Genomic DNA, 23,213 nt, shown 5'->3' with positions numbered 1-23,213 from the left:
CATATATGGAGAATTTAAGTGATTTAGCCTGTCTTCAAGTTAGTATATCCCAATGTCAGCATTTTATAAAACTGATCCTTTGATTGGAAATCCTATACAGTGGGGCCTTGACTTACGAGTGTCCCGACTAACGAGTTTTTTGAGATACCAGCTGTCTCTCGGCCTATTTTTTGCATTGAGTTGATAGAGTAATTTGAGTTAACAAGCTCCTTAATGAGCTTGGTCTCGGAACGAATTAAACTTGTAAGTTAAGGCCCCACTGTACTTTTTATTCACTACATTAGTGATTCTCAGATTGTCTTCTCCAGTGATATGGGTCTCTGGAAAGGAATTTTGGGGTTTACCATAGTATTGTCCCTTACTTCAATCAAAGCAATTCCATTTCAGTTGGTTGTTTAAATTTGGATTTGATGTTGAGATTACATGAAAAAATATTTTTTAAATAGTTCCAGTAACTAAAACACACAAACAACAGGTTTTTAGTACAAAGCATTGTACTATGTCTTGTTTCTTTTACCAGAGACCACTCAAAGTGATTCTTGGCTAAAAAGCTAATCTTTACCAGAACTCAAGATATTCAGATTTGAGACTGATGTGCTACTGACTGCACCAGGAATTGTAAGATTAAAATATTTTTAAGACTAACTGTGTTTAAAGATCAAGTGGCAGTTGATTAATTTATTGGATTTAGCAAATGTCTAATTCACCTATTGGAGTTCTATGAGAAAGGCAGATGAATCCCTCAATGATAGGACCCTGACTTTGCCACAGCTGATTGAATTAAGATTGACCTCTGACCTAAGTTGGGTCAATTTAATTACTTTCCACATATCAAAGCACATAGGTACAGCATGTTAAAGGTGAAAGCTGAGTGACATAATAGGATAGCCTCACAAACTACAAAACTGCCCAAGTTTCTGCTCATTCTGAAACCTTTTTTTTCAATGTTTCCTTTGATTCCTTGACATTCTTTTTTAAGTTACCTCAAGCTTTTGTTTTTCCTCTTTTGCAACCAAAAGATACCTTGCTAAGAGAGTAGTAATTTAAAAAGGTATTTGTGGAAACAGTTGTGTTCTGTAATTCAGAGATTTTTTTCCTTTTTATCTTTTTTTATTAATGAGTTCGAGGAAAATACTTATTACGATTATTTTTATAGTAAGTCATAAACCCATGAAAAACTATAAGAATTTTCTACTGTATTTTATTTTAACAAATGCAAATGATCTACTAGTAAATACAGGTAAAATTATATCTCTGTGAAGCCTATTAAATAAATCAATGACAATGTTTTTCAGATATTAAGTTTAATTTCACTTTTCCTAATTTCTATTGTTAATCTTAGAAATTCATTTCTACATTTGAGGAATATTTAGTTTTTATAGTTATTACTGTGCTAAAATATTTGAAAACAGATTATCTACTTAATTTTACAATATTGTCTCAACTATTATCATTATTGCATATGACATTTTATCTAAGTACACACCCAAAACTAAATTCTTTTTTTTTTTTTTTTAAATATATTTTATTGATTTTTTACAGAGAGGAAGGGAGAGGAATAGAGAGTTAGAAACATCGATGAGAGAGAAACATCGATTAGCTGCCTCCTGCACACCTCCCACTGGGGATGTGCCCGCAACCAAGGTACATGCCCTTGACTGGAATCGAACCTGGGACCTTTCAGTCCGCAGGCCGACGCTCTATCCACTGAGCCAAACCGGTCAGGGCAACTAAATTCTTAAATGATCACCATTTGAAATAAAAATCCATATTTTACATTATACTCAACTAACAGAAATATAAATTGTACAAAATGAGTGATTATATATAAAGGAAGATTTTACCGATGATGATTAAACTTCTTAATTTTACTGTATTTTGCAGTATATTATTTTATTGTCCTAAGGAAAATGTCCACATTTTTTAGAACCCATTATTATTCAATTAAATAGACAATTTGAAAAATAAAATTATCATAGTAAACTGTTAAGTTGGGCAATTCTGAAAATCTAATCATTTTTATGTTTTGGTCTTAATAGTTTTACATCATTGCCTTATGTTCCCTTGGCTCATCTACCCATCAATTCACAATTTATTGGAATAACCTCTTAACTATCCTTCATATCTCTTGCTCCTTTCTTTCTTGTTGCCCCAAGTCCAGTGCAATCTGTACCTAACCCATATTAAGAAAACAATTTAATACTGTTGGTAGTCATTCAAGGTCCTCCAACTTGATACTAGCTGGTCCAGTACAAATTACTTTTTTAGAGCCAAGCATTTGTAATACATTTTCTCGAATTCTCATAATAATCTTGTTAACTTATAAATCAGGTACAGTAAGAGATTAACAATATCCTATACAATAAAACCCTAATATGCAAATTGACCGAATGGTGGAACGACCAGTCGGTATGACATGCACTGACCACAAGGGAGCAGACGCTCAATGCAGGAGCTGCCCCCTAGTGGTCAGTGCGCTCCCACAGGGGGAGCGCTGCTCAGCCAGAAGCCGGGTTCATAGCTGGTGAGAGCAACGGCGGTGGCGGGAACCTCTCCTGCCTCCACAGTAGTGCTAGGGACCCCTTGGGGGATGTCCACCTGGGCTTAGGCCTGCTCCCCATAGTCGGACATCCCCCAAGGGGTCCCGGACTGTGAGAGGCACAAGCTGGGCTAAGGGACCCCCTCCCCCCAGTGTACAAATGTTGTGCACCAGACCTCTAGTCTAATAATAAAATAGAATAACAATTTCCTGTCATAAAAGTGTCATCTCTTTCTATAAAAACATATTATTGTACTGTACTCATGCTACTTCTTGTAATGAATGAGATATTATTAAGTAAAAGAAGGGTTCCTTGAACATAAGCACTGTGATACTGCAACAGTTGATCTGATAACCTAGTGGACTACTCTGACTAAAGGCAAGGAGGGTCTACAGCGGGGAGAGAGACACTGGACAAACGTCTTGGATTGGATGGAGTGAAACTACATGGAATTTCATCTTGCTATTCAGAATGGCGCACGATTTAAAACTTGTAAATTGTTTATTTCTGGGCTCTTCCACTTAATATTCCTGGACTACAATTGATGGCAGGTAACTAAACAGCTGGCAAGGGAAGCCATGGATAAGGTGGGGAGCTGCTGTACTGTTCTCAGATGAAACATATAAGAGAGTGAGAAAAATAGGAGAGGAGAAGAGGCCACAAACATGTGCGTGCAGATAAAGCCCAGCCTCAGTCTAAAACCACGAGGGGCTCTAGTACAGGAATGTCCTCAGAGCCATCTTACCCTGAAGCAAACTGCCTGCTACAACCTGAGGGGGACCTACGGAAAGAACAGCTGTTAGCAACCAACAGCAGAAACTGGGACATGGGTAACCTCCAGTAAAGGAGGATCGTGGCTAGGCAACAACAGTCTACCACAGCCACCAAATGCTTCCACAGGTCCTGTTCTGAGAAACCTCAAGGTATAACCTAGAAGGAACTAGATTGTTGCAATCAGATTAATCTGGGTTCAATTCCAGCTCTGGAATTAAAATTTGGGGTCAACTTGGACAAGTTATTTCACATCTATCGACCTGGGATTATAGGGATTTAAAGCTTTTATCACACAGTAAGCACTCCATAGCTAATAAGTGTAAACGTAAAATATTCAAACCCGTAAAGAATTTTTGTGAGTTTATTTGAGCCAAACTGTCAACAATTGCTGGGAAGCAGAATCTCAACATATTGAGATAATGCTCCAGAGAATGGCAGTTTTTCATCTTGTTTTATACATTACAATTGAAGGAAGAGGCATAAGTGGGTTGCATGAAATCTATTGGTGATAGATTAGGGAGGGGGGAGAAAGCAAAGGGGGGGACCTCTGGGATTGGATAAAAGGTAAAATGATAGACACATACTTCTTTTACTCAGGTGGGTACAAGATAATTAATGGTCAACAATTAACATAATAACAGTGAAGGAATTTATGGCCTCTGTCCTGGTGCCCAGTCTCATTTGGTTGTGCCCTGAGGGGTCCAGTAAAAGGGAAGTTACAAGTTACCCTGACATTTCACAGGATGTTATCTTAGATGCAAAGAGACAATAGGCTGGGTTAAGGTAAAGATTGACCTTTGTCAGGGAAGATACTGGTCTAGGATGTGACTACCCACTATAAACTGCATTTAGTTAAAGTTTTCATTTCAGACCATCCTTTGTGATTACTTTAGGTCTTTGAGTTTACAAAACCATCATGTAGGCCTTCCCAGAGCTAGTCAAGTTAGCATGTGGCCTTTTCCCCCCGTTCACATAAGTATTAATAATACATGTAAAATCAAGCACTTGGTGGCTTTTCTAATATCTGTACCAATACAAAGAACATTTATTTGCTATACAAAAATAATTTAAAATAATTAAAAGTAAATATTTGCTGCAGCTTCTCAAAAGAAGGAAGGAAAGAAAGACAAGAGAGAGAGAGAGAGAGAGAGAGAGAGAGAGAGAGAGAAGGGAGGGAGGGAGGGAGGGAGGGAGGGAGGGAGGGAGGGAGGGAGGGAGGAAGGAAGACCAATAGGGATGATAGGGATGGCATACCTAATAACATGTCAAAGTGTTTCACCACCTTCATTTTTTAACTCTTTCCAAAAATCTAAACCACAAGGCAGCTGTCCCTAAAGTTTTAGTCTTTCCTTTTTCCAGATTACCCCAAGCTCCCCTCCTTTAGCAGGCCATCTTGAATTTTACTTTTGCTTTAGTTTGCTAGGGTCAGCATAACAAAGTACCACAAACTGGGTGGCTTAAAAAACAGAAATTTATCTTCTCACAATTCTGGAAGCTGTAAGTCAAGGTGTTTGCAGGGTTGGTTTCTTCTGAGGCTTCTCTTCTGGGTGTGTAGGTGACTATCTCCTGTGTTTCTTCATTTGTCCAAATCACCTACTGGGGGTCTATGTCCTAATCTCTTCTTATCAGGACACCCATTATATTGGATTAGGGACCACCCTAATTATCATATTTTAATTTAATTACCTCTTTAAAGATGAAATCTCTAAAATATGGTCACATTCTGAGGTACTAGGAGAATTGGACATCAACATCTGGATTTTGGGGGGACACAAGCCAGTACTTGACACCTACACTTGTCCTGTAGCTAATATTTACCAGAAAGTCTCTGTTCTTTTCAGAGGCTCTCTGTTTTTTCCAGTGTAACTTCTATTGACCTTTCTGACTTCACAACTTTTGCTTATTACTCTCTATTGTGATGTATATAAAAATGACCCAGGAGTCACTTTGATACAGGAGAACTATTTTTGGGTACTTCTTAGGCAGGTTAGAGTAAGTAAATATGAGTGGTCATAAATTAAAATTTTTCCTATCACATTTTATAATGAACTATCTTTTTAAATGATTTAAAATGGATCTTATAGTAAAAAAAAAAATCTCATTGAGATTCAGCATTGGCAGTAGTAATATATGTTAAAGTTGACAGTGGTCATCTCACCAGGGATGTGAACAAGAGCTGAAAGAACTTATTCTGTGAACCTGAGAATATTAGTTGAAGACAGTATGATTATTTCACCTTTTCCCCTAAGTTTTGTTTTATTTTAATTTCAAATTCAAAGTGGAAAATAGAATGAACACTTGAAGAGATGGTATTTGCTTTAAAAAATGTAAAGCTCTTGCAAATAAGATTACTGGAAAGAAAATTACTAGATCAAGATTATTGTATGTATGTATGTATATATCATGTCATAGCTCTACAGAGCTTAGTATTATATTTGCCTGTATCTAGTGCCTGAAGGCAGTGCCAGGCCTGAACAAACAGAAAATCAGAGAGAGGATCTCTGATATTTTTTTATTGGGAGAGGCAGCTACTGAGCTGACTAACAGGAAAAGGAATCACTTGTCTGGGGAGTACATTGTAATCTCTGACTCAGAGGAGTGGAAATCTCATTTGAAAAGAAACAGCCTAAGGATCAAAACTAAGATCCAAACAATGAGGCAAGAATAGAGGGTATCAATTTATAAAATATTTAAAACGAGAGAGAGAGAGAGAGAGAGAGAGAGAGAGAGAGAGAGAGACCTAAGACCAGTTGTTAATATTTTTAAGTTAATACATTTTCTTTGGTAAGAGATATTCACCATATTTTCTTTTTATTTAATGAGTAATTTTCCAAGGTCTGCCTAAGTATTGCTAAATAATCCAAAGCTTTTTATTCCTTTATTTCTTTCCAAGTATGAATTTTTAAATTGAGCTCAATGGCTCAGACCCTTCAGAATCATTATTAACTTACTGGTCTTTATTTATTAATGTATCTTCCTTACATCCTTTTCTCCTTTTTCTCCAAAGAGTTGGTAAAATATTCTCTTCAAACCCTTTGGCTATCATGAATTATTTCTGCCTTTTTTTTCTAGTACTGAAAACTACAAATAATGCAGCATCGCTTTATTGTTTTTTTTTCTTTCCCTTTTTTCCATTTTCAATAACAGCTTTCATTATAATAAAAAATAGAATCATAATCAGATTTTTATAAAATAACACTAATGACTCAACAGTACAATTTTTTATAATTATCTATATAATATTTCCAATCTGTTTGAAAATATCTATATACTAGTATATAAAAGCCTAAGCAACCCTTTGACCCGTAGCAATGATGCACACTGACCACCAGGGGGCAGACACTCAACACACAGGCATGGAAACATGGAACAGACTGATGAATGTCAGAGGGTTGGAACAATTCTGAAACATTGTCCCATCTCCATAGCATTCCTACAATCCCCTGAGACTCCTGATGCAACTAAATCACAGTTCCCTTCTTTCCTCTGCCCAATCTTCTTCTTTCACTCTTCCACAGATGTTAATCCTGAAGGTAGTTCCTTATAAATTTTCAGCATAAAAATCTCAGTTTCATCATCTATTTCCCAGGCAAACCACCATAAAAGTGTTGTTACCACGGGTGGTCCAAGGAAGCAGACTCTAAAACAGGATTTTTTTACCTAGACCACCTGCCACCCACATGCAAAGTAAGACCCTATTGGTTGTGGGTTGTTCATGCGACTGTTAGATTTTTCCAATAGTTAACATCTTATCTTTGAGATAAGATAGAGATGCACTGGCAGGTGTAATAATATTTGTGTTCATTTTTTAAGTTCCTTGGAAGTGTCAATTATAAGAACAATTGTACCTTGATATTTCTTGCTAGTTGTCCTGTACATACTGGAGGAAGATATTAAAAAGTAGAAAATAATTAATCACTGAATACAGTAAGTGTGCAAGGCTGAAGTCTTCTTTGGCAGCATAAAAAGAGATTCCCCTCCTACTGCCAGAAGGCAGAAAAACCTCAGGGAAAAGCTCACCACTTACTTATAAAGAAATAAATCTAATGAATTGGACCAAGACCTAATTAACAAAAGTAGCATAGTTCAGGGAAGGTTAACTCTTAGTCCACTCAATACACCCTATGTTTGCTGTGCCAGACATGGTTGGGAAAGAGTAGGGTATTGAGATCAGGCTTGAGGACATCTATTTCATTGCACTCAAAAGCCTTGAGATTCCAGACTCCACTGATCTCTCTCTCTGGACCTGCAGAAGGGGCCCATTCCTTACTGTTAGAAGGTAGAGCTACCTTCTTGTTTAAAGACATAGTAGAAGCCTCTGCCTTTCAAGACAACATGTGCACATTACTCTTTAGGACAGTGATGGAGAACCTTTTGAGCTCGGCGTGTCAGCATTTTGAAAAACCCTAACTTAACTCTGGTGCCGTGTCACATATAGAATTTTTTTGATATTTGCAACCATAATAAAACAAAGACTTCGATTTTTGATATTTATTTTATATATTTAAATGCCATTTAACAAAGAAAAATCAACCAAAAAAATGAGTTCGCGTGTCACCTCTGACACGCGTGTCATGGGTTCGCCATCACTGCTAGGATCATCCCCCACTTCCCATCATTTCCAACCACCAATTATTAAAGGCAAATAATCAAATAACCACAGGAAGTTCTGGGCGTTCTCCTATGATACCGGATATCTTTGTTGTGGAAGGTATGATAGTTACCCCCCATTTTCCCCCCATTGATCCCCTCCACTCTGTACCCCTCCCAGGCCTTCACCACTCTATTGTCTGTGTCCGTGGGCTATACATATATACAGATAAGTTCTTTGGTTAATCTCTTCCCACCCACCTGCCCACCCCCACCTTACATCTGAAATTCATCAGGAAACAACATTAACATGCTGCTCTTGGAAGTATGGGGAAATTAATGGACCGCACTATGTTGATAGAACTGCCTGTAGCTGACCCTGAAAGAAAGGATCAAAAGGCTCCAAGAAGTACCCATGTTAGAGTAGATATACTGTGTAAGACTGAAACATCCACTAGTTACCTGTTCTTCAAAAGGACCTGAAGGGCACTTCATTTACCAAAATGGTAAAGAATGCACTAGTAAGAGAAACATCAGCATTAGTCTAAACCTCAATGGTTGTTTTCCCCTATAATGGGGCTGATAGTAATAGATTCTGATGCAGAATTAAGCTCACTGACAGCAATGAAGATTGCACATGCCTCCCCTCCTTCCCCCTACCCAGGGTGAAAAGTATTTAACCATCAGGAACAAGTGAAGTTAAAATGATCCTAATTAGAGATAAGGTTGTAGTGAAAGCCAAGTAAGCCTGGTTGCAAGGTGGTATGGATATGTTTAATAGAACAGTCTCTAGGTTGTGGGTTCAATACCTGGTCAGTGCTCATATGGGAGGCAACCAATTTATGTTTCTCTCTCACATCTCTCTCTCTCTCTCTCTCTCTATATATATATATATATATATATATATATATATATATATATATCCCTTCCCCTCACTCTAAAATCAATAACCATATCCTTGGGTGAGGATTAAAATATATTTTTTTTAAGTATGTGACCCAGGCCCCATGACATTTCCACTGTTGCACTGATATCTCTGACTTTAACCTATGACCACATGGAGTGCAGACTCATATCAGCAGTTGATAGAGGAGAAAAAAGAGCAGCTTTCTTAAGAGATAGGTTGGCCCCGTATGTGAATGGGGGCTAAAATGGTCTGCTGCTGTACTTATTGGCCCCCCGAAGACAACAGAAAGGGGTATTTTTTCAGTGAGCAAAGCTTCAGCTGGTATGTCGAGTTATCACTTTGTGTAGAAGAGAAGTGACCAAAGGTGAAAATATTTAAGGACACATGAAGTAACAAGTGGTGTGGGTCATTGGTCAAGGCCTAGAAAGAGAGCAATCTGAGGATTAGGGATACGGGAAGAGGAATGTTGATGTCATTACTGAAGTGGGCACCAAGTATGAGATTCTTTATATTTCTTATTAACTCCCACTAAAGAGTATCCACTACAGAATGGAACTAAAACTAAACAAATGGGAAGACAGAATTACTTGACATTCAGACATGATCAGCCAGCCTCTGTCATTGTCTATGGCATAGCAGTCACAATAAATTTACAAGATTCATGGTTGTAAAGATGGAAGAAATGCATGGGTAAAACTGCATAAGTTTCCACTCGACATAGCTAATTTAACTCCTATTATTGTTAACTTGCCAGTCACATAGACCAACACTACATCCTGATATGACATCCTACCTAAAGGAAACAAAGTGGTCATTTGGTGGCAGATTGGTTACTTCTGACTCCTTCCACCCTGAAAAAAAAGTCAAAAGTTAATTCTGAACAAAAAGAATACACATTAAGTGTATAGATTTGGAATAAAGTCAGAGAAATGGTGGTGTGAAAGCACACCTTGTCCTCTACCCCTAAAATTTCAACAAGTTAACCAACTATAATTCAACAAAGAAATCCCTGCTCAACACAGATGAACACCTGAGAGACCTGCGAACTGAAACATCTAAAGGTGGGTAACCAGGAATAAAGGGGGAGACCAGAAGGGAGGAAAGTGCATATTCCCTGCAGATGCAGCCCTGCAGCTGCAGGGAGAGGGGAAAAAGCCGGCAGTAGCAGAAACAGAACTTCCCTGAGGGTGGGGGGGAGGGAATTTTTGTCACCAGAAAAGCTCCATTGCAGGAAATACTCAAAGGAATAATTCTACCTGAAACAAAAACATAAAGTCACAACACTGTGAGTAAGATAACCAAAAATCTTACAGCATAAACAGGGATAATTTGTGACAACAAAAACATAAAAGGGGGGAGAGTAAAGGCATGAACTGGCAAAGAAAGATGAAGATTAAATGCATTCAAAAGAAAAAAAAAACCTTTGGTATATATGCAACTTCATTTTTAATAAAGCTAATGGTTATCACACACAAAAATCCCCAAACCAGGATATGCAGCTTAAAAGAAGAGGAAACAGAGGAAAGAAGTGTAGACTACCACCAAATAAATACAATAGACAGAAACATAAAGGAAAAGAACCAATGGAGGCACAGAGCTCCCAGAAAACAAAAGGTAAAATGGCTCTAGGAAGTCTTTATCTAGCTATCTCCTATCTAATAATAGACAAACATGGTAATTGACCATACCTTTGCTACGCCTCCCATTGGCTAATCAGCGAGCTATGCAAATTAACCCTACCAAGATGGCGGCCAGCAGCTATGCAGCTGAAGCGAGCAGAAGGCTTGCTTGCTCCAGTCATGGGAGGAAGCCAAGGTTCCCCTCCTGCCCCGGCCCGGCTCTGAGCTCTGAAAGCAACAAAGTTTTAATTATAGAAGCTACACAAACCCCAGATACCTGCTTTTCAGCAGGCTGTGGGCACCTGAGCTGGAAGCGAGCAGGAGCTCAGCTTCTCAGCTCCAGTGACAGCAACAAAGTTTCAATTATAAAAGGTAAATAAATTCCCAGATTCAAGAAAAAAAATATGAAGAGCTGGGAATCTTCGAGCCGCCGGCAAGCCTGAAAACGGCCCTCAGCCCCTCACCCAGACTGGCCAGGCACCCCAGTGGGGACCCCCACCCTAAAGGGGGTGTGGCCACCTGCAAACATCCATCAGCCCATCACCCAGGCTGGCCAGGCACCCCAACGGGACCCCCACCCTGATCCGGGACACCATTCAGGGCAAACCAGCCAGCCCCCACCCATGCACCAGGCCTCTATCCTATATAGTAAAAGGGTAACATGCAAACTGACCCTAACATCAGAAAGACTGGGAATGACTGGTCACTATGACACACACTGACCACCAGGGGGCAGACGCTCAATGCAGGAGCTGCCCTCTGGTGGTCAGTGAGCTCCCACATGGGGGAGCTCTGCTCAGCCACAAGCCAGGCTGATGGCTGTCAGTACAGCGGTGGTGGTGGGAGCCTCTCCTGCCTCCTCAGCAGCACTAAGGATGTCTGACTGCAGCTTAGGCCTGCTCCCCACTGGTAAGTGGACATCCCCCAAGGGCTGCCAGGCTGCCAGAGGGATGTCTGATTGACAGCTTAGGCCCAATCCCCTAGGGAGCAGGCCTAAGCCAGCAGGTGGTCATCCCCCGAGGGGTCCCATACTGTGAGAGGGCACAGGCCGGGCTGAGGGACCCCCACCCCAAGTGCACAAATTTTTGTGCACCGGGCCTCTAGGATATATATATATATATATATATATATATATATATATATATATATATGAAATATGCAACTTAGGCCAGGATGCCAAAACGGGTCACTACCACACAGGAGGAGGTTGCCCATGCAGGTGAGGCCCGGAGTGGAGATGGAGACAGAGACAGGGTTAAGCGAGCTGCTGTGCCCCAGCTAGGGCTGGCCCCCCAGAGCCAGGGACAGGGGGACCGGCCCGCAGCCTCCGTGGCCAAACGCAGGCCCAGAGAGGAGGCAGTGCAGCTCCCTTCCACCTCCCGTGGAATTGGCAGGGCTCCCTCCTGGCTCCTATGGGCGCCAGTGGCTCTCTTCCACCTCCCATGGAAGCTGCACGCCTCCTGCGGCTCCCAGCAGCATGCTGTGGTTCCCACCAGATCCCTCGGATGCAGCGGGCAACCTAGTGGGTGCAATATTGTGCAATGGGCTACTAGTCTATACTAATAAAAGGTTAATATGTTAATTAGACCAGACGTTCTTCTGGACAAAGCCATGGTGGCAAGGCCGAGGCAGAGATGGTTGTGGGAGATCAGACTGGCAGGGGAGATCAGTTAGGGGGATCAGGCAGGCAGGTGAGTGGTTAGGGGCAGTCAGGCAGGCAGGCAGGTGAGCAGTTAGGAACCAATGGTCCCAGATTGCGAGAGGGTGCAGGCCAGGCTGAGGGCCCCCCTAACCCCCATGTACAAATTTCGTGTACCAGACCTCTATATAATCATGCTTGCAGGAAGTGTGAAAATCGTACATATAATGTCATCAAATGCTTACATCATTATCTGAAAAAAATTAAGTAAGTTCCCAATGTTGAAATACTTAAACAGAAGAGAGAGAATTTTTTTAATTTAGATTCGTTATTGTTTAAAGTATTACATAAGTCCCTTTTCCATTAACCTCTCCCTGGCTGCCCCTCCCCCCTCCAGCACATGTCCTCATCCCCCCATCTGTGTCCTATTGGTTATGCTCATATGTATGCATACAAGTCCTTTGGTTGATCTCTTACCCCCTTAGCCCCTGCCTTCCCTCTTAGGTTAGACCCGTGGTCGGCAAACTACGGCTCAGCAAACCGCGGCTCTCAAGCCACATGCAGCTCTTTGGCCCCTTCAGTGTGGCTCTTCCACAAAATACCAGCTCTTCCACAAAATACCAACTTCTGCGCATGGGCCAGGAAGTTTCAATCGCACTGTACGTGCGTGCCCACATGTGGTATTTTGTGGAAGAGCCACACTGAAGGGGCCAAAGAGCCGCATGTGGCTCGCGAGCCACCATTTGCTGACCACGGGGTTAGACCAGCGGTTCTCAACCGGTGGGTCACGACCCCTTTGGGGATCGAATGACCCTTTCACAGGGGTCACCTAAGAAGATCGGAAAACACATATATAATTACATATTGTTTTTGTGATTAATCACTATGCTTTAATTATGTTCAATTTATAACAATGAAAATACACCCTGCATATCAGATATTTACATTATGATTCATAACCGTAGCAAAATTACAGTTATGAAGTAGCAACGAAAATAATTTTATGGTTGGGGGTCACCACAACATGAGGAACTGTATTAGATGGTCGCGGCATTAGGAAAGTTGACAACCACTGGGTTAGACAGTCTGTTCAATGCTTCTATGACTCTGGTTCCATTTTTGTTCATCAGTTTATGTTGTTAGTTATATTCCACAAATGAATGAGATTACATGCTATTTATTTTAAGAGAGAGAATTATTATCCTTGATCTCTCTGAGTTACATTTTTCTTTCCACTGTGCATCACGGCCTTTCCATACTTGCACCTAGATCAAAGGACTGAACAAAAAGAAAGAATAACAGAAGTACACTCTCAGGGATAGGTGACCAAGATTGCACTTAGGGCTTCATTTGTATACAACAAAGTTCACATTTGTTTTAACATTGACAAACTGAAATCAACCTAAATATCCATTATTAGGGAATTCGTTATATAAAATATGGTATATACACATAATGCATGAGCGTGCAACCATTTAAAAAATTTTTTATTGACTTACCCAGGTTTTAGTTGGTAAGTACTGGTAATAGCAGTTATCCTAGAACGTGGAAGTTTGATATCTAATCCAATGAGCTCTCCTTTACCAGATAGCTGGAGACTGGTCTTTATCTCCTTAGACATCACACACCAGTACCCTCACTCTTCCACTCTAATCCATGACATGCCCTTCCAGATTAAGTATTTTGGGTTGAAAATGTAATCAAGTCCTGGTTAGTAATTGCTCCATGTGTATATAATTCATAAACGAACTTAAATCTGCTATTTTTTAATACTAATTCATTTTTCATCTTGTTTTTAAAGTACATAATGGCATCAAATAATAATCACTATATAACAATATGTAAAATATAAGAATAAACCTAAAATGTATAACAAGGTTTCATTTATAAACATATAAACACTGGATATTAACCATAATATAATAAAATTTGTTGTACATTTTATTTCCTTCTTGTATTTTTCCATATTTTTCAAATAAATTTGCAATTTTGTAGTCTGAAAATAAGAGTTATATTAAGATAAAAAAATGTAAGCAAGAAAGAATAAAAAAAAAATTCAAAGGAAGTTAAATAATAGAAAGCCCTGCTCAAGATCCCTTGTGTACCTGATTTGAAACATTTTTAAAAAATCTTAATTGTTGAAAGTATTATATATGTCCTCTTTTTTCTCCCATTGACTCCTATCTTCCACCCCCAACCCCAGCACCCTATTGTCTGTGTCCATGGGTTATGTATTGCATATATGCATGCAAGTTCTTGGTTGATCTCTTCCCTCCCACCTACCCTCCCACCCCTACATTCCCTCTGAGCTTCCACGGTCTGTTTCATGCTTCTATGTCTCTGGATCTATTTTGTTCCAACATTTTAAAGACATTATTGGAAATGTTTTTACTCTGTTGAGCATATTTCCATCATCTCTAAGTGAACTGGAGTAAATAACATTTCTCCTTAGTGAATGCTAGCAAAGTAGCTCTCCGTGGAACAAAATTTCCTTGAAATAAAAAGCAAGGTCCATTGGAATTTACAAAGAAAATTTAGTACACTAGGTCAAATGTAAGCAGAAATTGCTTCTAAGGCCTGATACTACCTCCTTCAATTTCACTCCTCCCAATTCTTCTAAGTTAGTTACTAGTGAAGTGAAAATGAATACAGTGGGGCCTTGACATACGAGTTTAATTCATTCCTAGACCGAGCTCGTTAAGGAGCTCATTAAGGAGCTCGTTAACTCAAATTACTCTATCAACTCAATGCAAAAAACCGGCCGAAAGACAGCTGGTATCTCAAAAAACTCGTTAGTTGGGACACTCGTAAGTCAAAGGCCCCACTGTATTTGTCACACTCTTTCTCAATTAACAAGTAGCTAGAGCTCTACCATAATATATAATAAGAAATAAGTAAGAACTTAAATCAGGTCATTTATTACTTAGAAAGCCCCTTTGGTTTATACTTTTCAATCTGTGGTCAGGTACTACATTAAAGACAAAGCTACTCCCTTGAATTTTAGCACGATAGGCATAAATAAATAATACAGTGGACATAATGCATGATAACTATGTGCATCCTTCTTTTTATGCAAGAATTCTTTGCAGTAGCTACATCAAAGGTCACAATCACTTCCTGTTTACCTCATCCCTTACATGAAGTTTATTACTTCAGTCACTCTGCTCATCTGTATAGTTGACAAATTTTGATATGCTAGTAAATACTCTTTGTTACCTGAATAAACAAGTTAAAGTTCAAAATGTCTTTGAAGTTACTACCACATTAAAATAAGCCATAAAATCAGAAAGCAAGAAAGTATTTGTATAATGTCTAATATATTTAATGAAATTTGACCATACCAGTTATTTTCACAACAGATATCCATTAACACATTCAAAATAAGATACACTTCAAGGACTGTTGTTCATGGAGGTTTATTTACAAAGCGTGAAAGGAAGGGAACCAAGGGGAGCGCATTTACCTGGAGTGAATAGTGAGCCCGAGATCAAAGGGAGGAGAAAGACTAGTTTTGAGGACCTGGGAGGAAGGAGTCCTATTGAATCAATAGCCTTGGGAGGCACAGTAATTTTCAATTGAGAGGCATAGCCAAGGGCAGACATCATAGCAGGGGCAATACCAGATTAAACAGCCTGCTCCCCTTCTCCTCCTGATCGCCAACTTCCTGCTATGGTTGCCGGTTTTCAAAATCCAATCTAATGTATAATCTAAAAATTTCTTACTCTAAAAAGTTCAGCTTGTCAGGACAGAGAGCAGGGGGAGAAGGATGCAATGTGTATCTGAAGGGTCAAAAGGAAAACGCCCCACACAATCAGTGAACATATTTTCCTTTTTCTTGAACATCTATAAATACAAAAAAAGGCTAATATGCAAAGTGTCCCCTCGGGAGTTCGACCAGGAGACCGGGAGTTCGATCGCTCACTATGACGTGGGCTGACCACCAGGAGTGGCGCAGAACAAAGGAAGGCCCCGGCCAGCAGCCGGCAACAGGGAAGGAAGGCACCAGCCAGCAGCCAGAAGGCCCCAATCAGCCCTGATCACCAGCCAGGCCTAGGGACCCTACCCAGCATGAATTTCATGCACCGGGCCTCTAGTAAAAATATAATGTTCATAACCATAATAATAGCAGTTTATATTGGGGTAGGTCTTTGGCTGACTTATATGTATTTTTAGAGAGTTCAGACTACCTTTTAATGATGTTTTCATCTAATACAATGTGATAAGATATCCAGAGTGGAATTTAGTTTTCTGGGGGCTTTCAAATGCAAAGCCTTCTATATTTCCAAGAATAAAGTCAGGGGGGAAAATATGTGCTTTACATTTTACATTTCTTTAACCAGTTTAGAAAAGTCTACATTGTTAAGATTTAGTTTAAATTGCTGTCAATGTTATTCATGCCCCTATTTAATAAAGCAGTTAGATAAAGGTTTTTTGTGAAAAATAATTGTTCCAAGCTTCTCTCCTCAAGTCTTTCTGAGTCGGGTTGTTTTTCTTGAGCAGGATGCAAGGGTGATTTCTGAAAGGGATAATCAGATAATCAAGAAACAGGGCTAACTTAGCAGGGGATGACAAAAGAAAGCTCATTCTGCAAGCCTAAACCTTGCACACACATGTTCCCCTAGAGTGATTATTTTACAGAAATGACTGAAGACCATGATTCCTGCACAGCCTCCCCCCCCCCCCCCCCCCCAAGGAAGGACATCTGCCTCCAGCAGAAGGACAAAAGGCAAGGCCATAAAACTACAGTCCCGATAAGTGTGTCAAGCTGAAGCCTCGTCTGCAGCTCTCCCTGAGCACATAAAAAGCCATGTCCTTCCCCATTCAGGGCTGACTCTTTCTCGAGTCACCCACCTGCACCCAGGTGCCTTGAATAAATATCATTTTGATTACCCTGAGCCTCGAGTCCAACCCCTGGCCCAACCCTGAACCTTTCCATTTCTTTCCTGGGTCCTTGTTCAGATGGATTCGCAGAATGAAGCCACAGGACAAAAGGTGGCATATGAAAAGGTGGAAATGTATTGGAAACAAGTACAGACTCCCACATAGGCAGGGGGTTCCAAGGGGGTAACCCACTAAGCTCCTTTTTTCTAAGGTTTATAAAGGCTGCAGTTCTTTGCCTCATCATACTGCCTCCAACTGTTAGAATATCAGCTTCCAAGCTCAAAACCACGTGGTGCCCCCCTTTTCTCTCCCCCTTCAGTGGTAGAATTCTCCATCTCCTGTGAAAATCTGCTTTCCTCTTCCTCCCATCTGTCTACATTTCTCTATCCAGTGTGAAAATGTTTGCTCTTTCTCCCCATACCCTGTGGCTTGTCCCTATCTTCTGTGAATGGATGTGTTCCTCTCCCTTTATCCTCTTTTTTTTCTCTCTCTCTCTGTGAATGTAGGCCTTCTTGCAGCTCCAAGCCCTCATCTATTCAGTCCTCCCCCATGGACCCTCTTTATTCCTAAAACCCCCAAACCTGCCTATTTCATCCCTAAAACCCCTTTCATCCCTGTCTGTTAGAACTTATTTATCTTCTTCACTCTACATAACATAACATTCTTGTATTTTTAAGTGGTCAAATATGAGATATTTATTAGTTTTCCAAGACTGCCATAACAAAATATCCCAGACCAGGTACCTTAAACAACAGAAATTTATTTTCTCACAATTCTTAAGGCTGCAAGTCCAAGATAAAGGTTTCACTGAAGCCAACCATTTAGGGCAGGATTGCCTTTAAAAAAAATTTTTTTTTATTTACCTAGTAGCACCACACAAGCATTCTTTCTATCTTCTCATGTATCCAATATAGTTACATTATAATATTCTTAAATCAATATCAATGTTCACATTATTAATATCATGTAAACCTATTCATAGTGAACTCTAAAATTATTTTTTACTTCCCTAAAATTATTTTTTACTTCCCTGAAAAATTCTTCATTTTCTTTGGAGTGAAAAAGCTATCAAGCTATCATTTTTGTTTAGTTTTCTAAGCTATAATATTATTTTAACTCAAAACTCTTTTCTAATTTAAAATATCCTATCAATACATTCAGAAGCATGTGAATTTCATAAAAGTTATCTCCTGGGGGCAGCCTATCCTGGGCCTTCTGACCTGCTCCAGGCCTGTGTGTCATCCAGTCCTGGTGCCCTGCTGGGACCTACTTTTACACGCACTGTAATTCTTCTTCTCGCCCCCTTTTAGTTGTGTCTCTCAGATCCTGTATCCCATGTTCTTGTGCTAGTTCCTGTGCGCCCTGGTTTTGGTGAAGCATCTTCTCCAACAAATTCTTTAGAATAATAATATAAAAGGTAATATTTTTAGATCTTGAATTTGTAAAACTTCCTTTATTCTGCCTTCACAGATCCTATCCTCCTTACACATGGCTGAAATAGAATTCTAGTTGGAAAGAACTATCCTTCTGATTTTTTTTTTATCTTAAGTTTTACATATGTCTCCTTTTCCCCCAATTGAGCCCCACAACCATTCCCACCCAGGGGCAAGCCCCCATCAGTCCAGTGTCTGTGTCCATTGGTTATGCTAATATGCATGCATACAAGTCCTTTGGTTGCTCTCTAGCACCCCCAATTCACTTGCCATTTGTCTCTGGATCTATTTTTGTTCATCAAATTATGTTGGTCATTATATCCCACATATGATCGAGATCATGTGATATTTATCTTTCTCCAACTGGCTTATTTCGCTTAGCATAATGCTCTCCAGTTCCATCCATGCTGTTGCAAATGGTAAAAGTTCCTTCTTTTTTATAGCGGCATAGTATTCCATTGTGTAGATGTACCACAGCTTTTTAATCCACTCATCTGCTGATGGGCACTTAGGTTGTTTCCAAATCTTAGCTATTGTAAATTGTGCTGCTATGAATATAGGGGTGCATATATCCTTTCTGATTGGTGTTTCTGATTTCTTGGAATATAGTCCTAGATGTGGGATTACTGGGTCAAATGGGAGTTCCATTTTTAACTTTTTGAGGAAACTTCATACTATGTTCCACAGTGGCTGCACCAGTCTGCATTCCCACCAGCAGTGCACAAGGGTTCCTTTTGCTCTGCATCCTCTCCAGCACTTGTCATTTGTTGATTTGTTGATGATAGCCATTCTGACAGGTGTGAGATGGTACCTCATTGTTGTTTTGATTTATATCTCTCGGATGATTAGTGACTTTGAGAATGTTTTCATATGTCTCTTGGCCTTCTGTATGTCTTCTTTTGAAAAGTGTCTATTTAGGTCCTTTGCCCATTTTTTGATTGGGTTGTTTATCTTCCTTTTGTTAAGTTGTATGAGTTCTCTGTAAATTTTGGAGATTCAACCCTCATCTGAAATAACATTGGCAAATAAGTTCTCCCATGCAGTGGGCTTTCTTGTTGTTTTGTTAATGATTTCTTTTGCTGTGCAGAAGTTTTTTATTTTGATATAGTCCCATTTGTTCATTTTCACCTTAGTCTCGCTTGCCCTAGGAGCTGTGTTGGTAAAGATATTGCTATGACATATGTCTGCTATTTTGCTGCCTATGGAGTCTTATAGGATTTTTATGGTTTCCCATCTTACATTTAAGTCCTTTAGCCATTTTAAGTTTGTTATTGTGTATGGTGTAAGTTGGTGATCTAGTTTCATTTTTTTTGCATGTACATGACCAAATTTCCCAGCACCATTTATTGAAGAAACTGTCTTGACTCCACTGTATGCTCTTGCCTCCTTTGTCAAATATTAGTTGATCATAATGTCTTGGGTCAATTTCTGGGTTCTCTGTTCTGTTCCATTGGTCTATATGTCTGTGCTTGGGCCAGTACCAGGCAGTTTTGAGAACCGTGGTTTGCTAATATAGCTTGATATTTGGTATTGTGATCCCTCCAAGTTTGTTCTTCTTTCTCAGGTTTGCTGTGGCTATTCAGGGTCTTTTTAATCCAGATGAATTTTTGGAGAGTTTGTTCTAGATTTTTGAAATATGCCATTGGTATTTTAATGGGGATTGCATTGAATCTGTAGGTTCCTTTGGATAGTATGGACACTTTAATGATGTTGATTCTACCAATTCATGAACATGGTATGTTCTTCCATTTGTTTATGTCTTCCTCTACCTCTTTTTTCAATGTCCTGTAGTTTTCTGAGTGCAGGTCTTTTACCTACTTAGTTAAGTTTATTCCTAGGTATCTTAATCTTTTTGGTGCAGTGGTAAATGGGATTGTTTTTTTTTAGTTTCTCTTTCTGTGAGTTCATTATTGGTGTATTAAAAGGCCATAGATTTCTGGGTATTAATTTTGTATCCCGCTACCTTGCTGAATTCATTTATTAGTTCTAATAATTTTTTGATGGAGTCTTTGGGGTTTTCTATGTACAGTATCATGTCATTTGTGAATAAGGACAGTTTTACTTCTTCTTTTCCAATTTGGATGCCTTTTATTTCTTCTTCTGTCTGATCGCTATGGCTAGCACTTCCAATACTATATCGAACAGGAGTGGTGAAAGTGGGCATCCCTGTCTTGTTCCTGTTCTTAGGGGGAAATGAGTTTCATTTTTGCCCATTGAGTATAATGTTGGCTGTATGTTTTTCATACAAGGCTTTTATTATGTTGAGGTATAATCCCTCTATTCCCTCCTTGCTGAGAGTTTTATCAAGAAACGGTGTTGGATTTTGTCAAATGCTTTTTCTGCATCGATTAATATGATTATGTGATTTTTGTCTCTCAATTTGTTTATGTGATGTATCAAGTTCATTGATTTGCAGATATTGTACCATCCTTGCATCCCCAGAATAAATCTCACTTGATCATGGTGTGTGATTTTTCTAATGTAATGCTGGATCTGATTTGCTAGAATTTTGTTGAGGATTTTAGCATCTATGTTCATCAAGGATATTAGCCTGTGATTCTCTTTTTTTGTGGTGACTTTATCTGGTTTTGGAATTAGGGTAATGCTGGCTTCATAGAAAGAACTTGGAAGTGTGTCTTCCTCTTGAATTTTTTGGAATAGTCTGAGGAGGATAGGTTTTAGTTCTTCGTTGAATGCTTGGTAGAACTCCCCTGTAAAGCCGTCAGGACCAGGCTTTTGTTTGCTAGAAGATTTTTGATCACTGCTTCAATTTCTTCAGTGGTTATTATCTTTCTGAATTTTAAAGCTATTTTTTTTTCATATGTTCTCAATTCTAGTGTTGCCGTTGAGAAGTCTGGAGCCAGACTTCATTTAGACTTTATGTGTATCTGTCTTCTCATCTTCCTATCTGGAAATGTGTGTAATTTTCTCTTTAGTCCCAGTCTTTTTAAATTTTGTACTGATGTGTCTTTCTGAGTTTGTTTCATCTTTTTGTCAGGTATGATTGGAAACTCACGTCCTTTAGTTTTAGGACTTAAAAAAAAAACATTTCCTGGACCATTTCTTCCTCTGTTCTTGTTCTCTCTGTACTTCTTGATTTGTTTATTAGATCTCTTGGACTGGTCTTCAATTTTTAAAATATAACATTTTATATAATTCAAAAAATAGTGCTTGTATGCAAATTCACACAAAGTTGCTAGATGGCATACAATTTCCAAAAATGTCCTGGGCTTCTAATGTCCTCTTACATTCATTCTTCTAAGGGTACACTCAAATCAATGGTAAAATGCAGACATTATGTGATTATTTTATTATCTTTTATACATTTTTAGTTTCTATTGTGGACGGAAAAAAAGGCCACATGCTAACCTGATGAGCTCTGGGAAGGCCTGCATGGCGGTGTTGCAAACCCCAAAGACCTAAAGGAACTACAAAGGATGGTCTGAAATTAAAACCTTAACTAAAGGCAGTTTATAATGGGTAGTCATGTCCTAGGCCAGTATCTTCCCTGATGAAGGTCAATCTTTCCCTTAACTAGGCCTATTGTCTTTTTGTATCTGAGATAACACACCTGTGAAATGTCAGGGTAACTTGTAACTTCCCTTTTTCCAGACCCCTCAGGGCACAACCAAAGTGTCAGGGTTCCAGGACAGAGACCATAAATTCCTTCATTGCTATTGTTGTCATGTTAATTGTTGACTGCTAACTATCCTGTACCTGCCTAAGTAAAAGAAGTTGTCTATCATTTTACTTTTTATCCAGTCCCAGAGGTTCCCCTCTTTGATTTCTCCCGCCTCCCTAATCTACCACCAATGGATTTCCTGTAACCCACTGTATGTATCATCCTTTGATTGAAATGTATAAAACAAGGTGAAGAACTCCCATTCTCCGGAGTATTATCCCAATCCTGTGAGATTCTGCTTCCCAGCAATTGTCGACAGTTTGGCTCAAATAAACTCACAAAAAATCTTTATAGGTTTGAATGTTTTTACATTAACACTATCGTTGTCTTTTTTAAAAATATATTTTTATTTATTTCAGAAAGAGGGAGAGGGAGAGGGGGATAGAAACATCAATGATGAGAGAGAAAGAATCATTGATTGGCTGCCTCCTGCACACCCCACACTAGGAATCAAGCCTGCAACCTGGGCATATGCCCTGACTGGGAATCAAACCGTGACCTCCTGATTCATAGGTCAAAGCTCAACCACCGAGCCATGCTGGCTGGGCTCTATCATTATATTTTTGCTCTTTTCTAAAAACGTTTTCAATTTTATTTTCTACATTTCAGTCAGAAATTGCTAATATATTTTAAGTTTCTAAGAGTTATTTTATGTTATGGATTGTATATATATATATTTCTTGACTCTGAAGCTAATGAGGATAATAGTTCTCCCCCCCCACCCCCGAAATAGTCTCTCTTTAGTCTAAGTTGAGTCTCTTCTTGTTGTTAATGATGTTTCTCTCATTTTCAGGTAAGAAGCTTCCTTTTATATCTGGTAACCTTTTTGTTTCCTCAGATATACCTATAGGGGACTATGCTAGTAAATTGACTTTGATGCCATGAACCTGTGAGTGGGACCCATGGACTGTACTTAGTTAAGCCATTTCCTTTGAGGGCTCACAAATGTCAGCTTAGTTTGGTATTGCTTTAGGTAGTGTTTAATATTTTGATGACATCATCATATTTACATCTCTGTCCTCTCATTGACCATTTAATTTTATATTTACATGGCCTTTGTAGTGTTGCTTTATGAGAGATTAGCTGGTTATAAGAAATAAGCATGTCCCTACATAAATTCTTCTGCCCTCCTAAGATATTTATCTTTA

Source organism: Myotis lucifugus, unplaced genomic scaffold (genome assembly GCF_000147115.1).
Source record: "Myotis lucifugus unplaced genomic scaffold, Myoluc2.0 scaffold_245, whole genome shotgun sequence".
NCBI lineage: Eukaryota > Metazoa > Chordata > Mammalia > Chiroptera > Vespertilionidae > Myotis > Myotis lucifugus.
Note: the sequence above shows the minus strand (reverse complement) of the source record.